This window comes from Cibotium barometz, chromosome 51 (assembly GCF_041138505.1).
Source record: "Cibotium barometz isolate CiBa-2024 chromosome 51, ASM4113850v1, whole genome shotgun sequence".
Lineage (NCBI taxonomy): Eukaryota > Viridiplantae > Streptophyta > Polypodiopsida > Cyatheales > Cibotiaceae > Cibotium > Cibotium barometz.
This window is the reverse complement of record NC_141096.1, coordinates 28045739-28051475: the sequence shown is the minus strand read 5'-3', so window position 1 is coordinate 28051475 and position 5737 is coordinate 28045739. Positions and strand designations below refer to the sequence as shown.

General features: G+C 40.9%; 1 pseudogene; it reads left to right on the top strand.

Moving 5' to 3' along the window:
• Window positions 1-2656: 2656 nt before the first annotated feature.
• Window positions 2657-4519, top strand: LOC147609496 (phospholipase A1-Igamma1, chloroplastic pseudogene; annotated as a pseudogene).
• Window positions 4520-5737: the final 1218 nt, after the last annotated feature.

The window sequence follows — 5737 nt, the reverse complement described above, 5'->3', positions numbered from 1 at the left end:
CTTTAAAAAAAGGATGCCATATGTTCGCATCCCCTAATGCCATGTCATAAAACTTTAAAATGCATGGGCTTCTTTTGCATTGGAAAATGGTGAGATCATATCGAGTGTTGATTGCTTGCATTACATGCAATTGAATGTAATGCATTGTAGAGAGAGAAAGAGATGAGAATCCAGCTTTGAATATGAATTCTCTTTGAAAAACAGTGGGTTTGTACTCTTAAAAATAAAGTAATCCATGAGCAGGTGTTGCTAGGTGTGTCGTAAACCCCACAGACATAGCAACGCAGCTATTGCCACATAAAGGTATGTATAAGTTTGCATTTATAGGTAAGTAAGACAAAAAAGTGTCTGTGGACATATTTATGTCGTGTTTACTGGCCAACTTTCTTGAATTATTTAGAACACCTCGATAGTGAAAATCAAACTTTTCCTTTTTGCATATTATTAGCTATATAGTTGAGGAAAATTAGGATTTTTTGGGGATCACATTGGTTATGTCTAGGCTTTTTAATTTCATAAGAACTCATAGGCTACATAATAATAAAAATGCATAGCTATTTGGACTGTATTTGGATCAAAAGCTTTAATTAGTCGATTTCTCATTGCTTTTCATAGTTTTTGGATATAAATTTCTTCACAAATATATATCTATCGTGTAATACAAACCATCTTAGGCTCCAAAATCAATTAGAACTCCAAAATTTAGGTCTTATTGAAAATTCTAAAATATTTAGCTCTCTTTAAAAAAAATAACTTTGAGGATTTTTATATCTAATCAAACAATCATAGACTAAGTTTAAATCTTGCATGCATGTTCTTTACAATGTTATGCTTTGTAGCTGGTGATCTAAATATAAGCAAGGATTCATAAACATTGTTTTATTATCAATGCAGTTTTAAAAGTTGAGACCATTATCTTTTCTTCTAGCTAAAATTGAAATATTTAGATATATATTCTTGACCAATTACCTTTAGTGGAGATTGATTTATTAGTATAACTAAAATAAATCACCATATAAGCTCACACTATTGCCATATTTTGGGTATCAAATACTCAACAAATAAAAAGAGATTCTAAGAAGTAAATTTAATTAACTTAATTATCAATACAATACATTTTTTTGTCATGGAAATTCTATCTCTCATTTCTTAAATACTATGTAAGGTTTAGGAAAATTTAATAATGACTGAAGATCATTTCTTTTTGGCATGTAGGAACCTACTTTGTAAATCCATAACCTATTTGGATTATAATGCTAGATATATCTCTACTTATGGTGATTTCTCAATTATATCTAAGGTTTTTTTATTATTTTAGTAATTTTAATCCAAGGTTTGCCACATTCATGAAGACACGCCTTTAAAGAAGAGAAATGCAAAAATACCAATCCCATTCGCAAGATATGTATTTTTTAACAAACCCCTAAAAAGACATATTTATGTCCTATTGAGCTACCAAACTAGTGTTGGATGTATCATTACTTTACACCCATATAAATTATCTCCTAGTGGTGTTATCAGGGTGTCCTTGAGCCCTACCACTCCTTGTAGTGATTAGAGATGTGGGTTACAAGCTTAAAGTACCACAAGGCTATTGTGTTCACCGAGTGTTTTTTCATGTTATTAAGTACTTAAAGTAATTTCTACATGAGGGTAATAACTTGGTTGAAAGCTATCTGAAGAAGGAGGAGATTCAATACATTAGCAGCATGACAATGCGTATTATATGCACATTGGTTGAATCAAGAAACTTAAGGGAGTCCAAGTTCAAAGGTCAAGCCAAGCTAGCTAAGAAGGGCATATTGATGCATACACACGATTACAAGGTCATTCCATGCTAGGGTTTTGCCGATTTGGGCAGGTTATGCTATACTTGGAGGAGAGGGTATACGTGAGAGTGTATCAAGCTACAGGAAATCCCAGGCTTCAAGTTGCATGTATTTGCATCATGAATAGAGTCTAAGCCTTGGGAGCTTGAAAAAGCTTTCTACATGACCCTATTTGAAGGGAACATAGCTGGAGGATTCAAAAATAGTTATTGGAGGAGTGAGAGTCCTTGATTGGTAGAGATCAACTTAAGGTGTTTGGTTAGATGTCAATATTAATTGCCATGGACTTCTAGAGAAGTAGGGTGGGGTCAAGGAAGTGAGACGTAGGGTGGGGTCAAGGAACTGAGACGTAGGGTTTGACACATGCTAGAGGTACAAGAGAGAAGGGGTGGACTATAACAAGCGTGTCGTGTGTTGCTTGCCGAAGTAGCGAAGGTAACAACGCGTGGCTTGGCATGAGAGCCACACGTATATTAGTAAAGACCTAGGGCATGGAAGCGGACCGGTTTGGCATCGAGCAAGTGTAAAGGCGAGCGGGTAGTTGTGAACATTCTCGGCAAGGTAAATGCTGAAGACGAAGATCAAGTTGATGATGAAGTATGTTGATCTTGTTGGTGATGAAGAAGAGTTTGAAGTTCATATTTATTTAGGAACTTTAGAGATATATATATATATAAATACATACACACACTTGCAATCATGCATGCACACATAGTTACACGTACATGCACAAACACACTTGAGTGTACGTTTGTGCACACATATTTTTAGAGAAACATACCCTCACATGTGCATGCTTGCAACAACTCGCAGGTCACATGCTAGTTATGAAGAATGTGCGGGTCAGGCGAGGACGGAGAAGGCGGACAACAATCGAGCATCCGGCTTGGCATGCTGAGGTGGAGCGCCGACCGGCTGTTAGCCGCCAGAAGGACAGGTACAAAACACACGCATTGTGGGAATCTGTGAAAGGTGTGGCGTACCTATGCTGACTCTGCTGGGTGGCCCACTGGCCTCCCTTGAGAAATAAGGCACGTGTCATTTGACGGCTTTATCAATATTGCAGCATTTTATGGGTGAAAACATCTCCGGTCTAATCGCCAATCTAGTGAAAACATCTCCGCCTCGCTCTCGCATAAGCTCTCCTACGGCATTATCAGCGTCATTGGCCGTGACAAGCTCTGTACTTATGGAGTACCCGCCCGCTATTTGCTCTGTACCAATGGAGCCCTCGCGCGCAGCTATGAGCTCTAGTGTACAAATTATGGTTTGCCCGCCCGCTAGACAATACAGTAAAGCCACGTCAAGCGAGGGGACTAGCCACTTGGCAAGTGTGTGGAAGGAAATTCAAGGGCAAAACAACTGGAAGGGCTTCCTCGACGTGGAGCCATTGGATCAGACCCTCCGGGCGGAAATCATCCGCTATGGTGAGCTTGCGCAGGTTAACTACGACGCGTTCGACTCCGACAGTCACTCGGTCTACTGTGGCAGCAGCAGGTATGCCGCCCGGGATCTTTTCAAGAAGGTCGACAAGGAGGACTGCGGCTACGAGGTGACCAGGTACCTCTTCGCCACATTGGACATCAAGCTGCCCAAGTTCCTCCTCCTGTCAGAGAGGGATGCATCGGAGCGGTGGACCGGGGACTCCAACTGGATTGCCTACGTGGCAGTGGCCACCGACAAAGAGATGAAACGGCTGGGTAGAAGAGACATCCTCGTCGCATGGAGGGGCACAGTCATGGGCACGGAATGGGTCGCAAATCTCACAGACGTTCAAACGCGTCCGGATTTCGAGCCAGGCCAGAAAAAGGTGAGGGTGGAAAAGGGTTTCCTAAGCTTGTACACTTCCAAGAAGGCGGGGTCCAAGTTCAATGACACGAGCGCCAGGGAGCAACTGGCATGTGCGCTGAAGAAGCTGTTGAAGAAGTATGAAGGGGAGAAGGTGAGCATAACCATAACAGGACACAGCCTTGGGGCGGCACTGGCTGTGTTGAGCGGTTATGACATATCAGCCAACATAGGTGAGTGGAACGGCGGCAGAGCTGGGCAGCCACCGATTATAACGGTCTTCTCTTTTGCAGGGCCTAGGGTGGGAAACTTGGCCTTCAAGCACAGAGTGGAGGAGTTGGGGTTGAAGGTGTTGAGGGTGGTCAATGTGCATGACACGGTGCCTAAGGTACCTGGATTCAACGTGAATGAAAGAGGGGTGTGGGGCGCCATAGCAGCCATGGGTTGCGGCCCACTGCTCGACTGGTGGCCATGGGCCTACTTCCACGTGGGCCAGGAGCTCCGCCTCGATAGTCATGTTTCACCCCACCTCCGAAAGCCTTCTTTCTTCCCCACACGAAACCTGAATCTCCACCACAATCTTGAGGTCTACCTACACACACTAGATGGCTTCCAGGGATTCGGGCGGAAGTTTGCGTCTGTGTTCGCTCGAAACCCTGCCCTAGTGAACAAGTCATCCGACTTTTTGGTGCATAAGCTATTTTTCCCATCCCATTGGTGGCAGGAAAGAAACAAGGGCCTCATAAAGAACCAGTATGGTCAGTGGTCACTTGCCCCTCGGCCCAAGCACCACCGCCCAGAGAACCAGCAACCCTGAGTAAGTAATGATACAACAGGTGGTGGGTAATGATATATAGATAGGTGCTCGTTGTAAATACTACATATTTCACTCTGGAAATCACAAGATCAAAATTGATGGTCTAGCAAAGTAAAGTGATGGATTATTGCTTTTAATTAATATCTCACAACAACAGGTGGTGGGTAATGATATAGATAGGTGCTCGTTGTAAATACTACATATTTCACTCTGGAAATCACAAGATCAAAATTGATGGTCTTGAAATCCCAAGAAAAGTAAAGTGATGGATTATTGCTTTTGTTTAATATCTCACATCTCGTTTTGAGTTGGGTGGAAAACCTCTTTCTATGGCCAAGCCTCGCCTACACAAAAGATTACATATTTCACTCTTGAAATCACAAGCAAAGTAAAGTGATAGATTATTGCTTTTGTTTAATATCTCACATCTCGTTTTGAGTTGGGTGGAAAACCCCTTTCTATGGCCAAGCCTCGCCTACACAAAAGAGGATATCATGGTTTTAAAGGATTGAGCCAAAATTTTAGTGTTATTAGAACCAATGTGCTCAATGTGATCTCATCCAAAAAATTTGCAACCCATCACCTACTCCACAAGTAACATTTACTCTTTTAGAACATCTTTTTTTTTTTTGAAGTTAGATGTGATATTTGTTTATTTGTTCTACTCTTTTGACCACATGTTTGACATACGACTTTTATGGTCTTAATTTATATATCGGGTTGTATAGGTCATTATCGCCTTCCATGGGCATTAATATATCTTTGTTGCTTTTTTTCTTTCTATCTCTATCTTTCATTTCCTCTCTCTCCTTCATTCTATTGTATTTGTCATATAATAGTTTGACCAAGTACTAGCTAGACTTAAAAAAGGATTCACAAAGAGGAATGCCTTAATGAGGCTTCAAAAGGGGAAGCATCGCATTGATCTAAGTAAAAAATATACTAGCTAGTTTCAATCCGCGATTTTACACTCTTGATCACATGGATAAGAGATATATAGTAAACTCAAAATTCATCAAATTAAGGTGCCCTTTTTCAAAACAAGTTCTACCAATGTTAAAGAGCCCTGTTGTTTTGTTGTGTTGATAGATTTTGTACATCTCAAAACTCGGTTTCATCCTTTATTATTAGTTCTTTTTTGCCTTTTTTCCCTATGCATTGAAAGCCTCCTCATTGGTGGACACCCCTCACTGCCGCTGTTGGTTCTCCTCTAGTAAATCATCTATATTAATTTTCTCAAAAATTGTCAATTTTTTTGGTATACTTAGATGAAGAAAACTACTACACACTACCATGGTCTTTC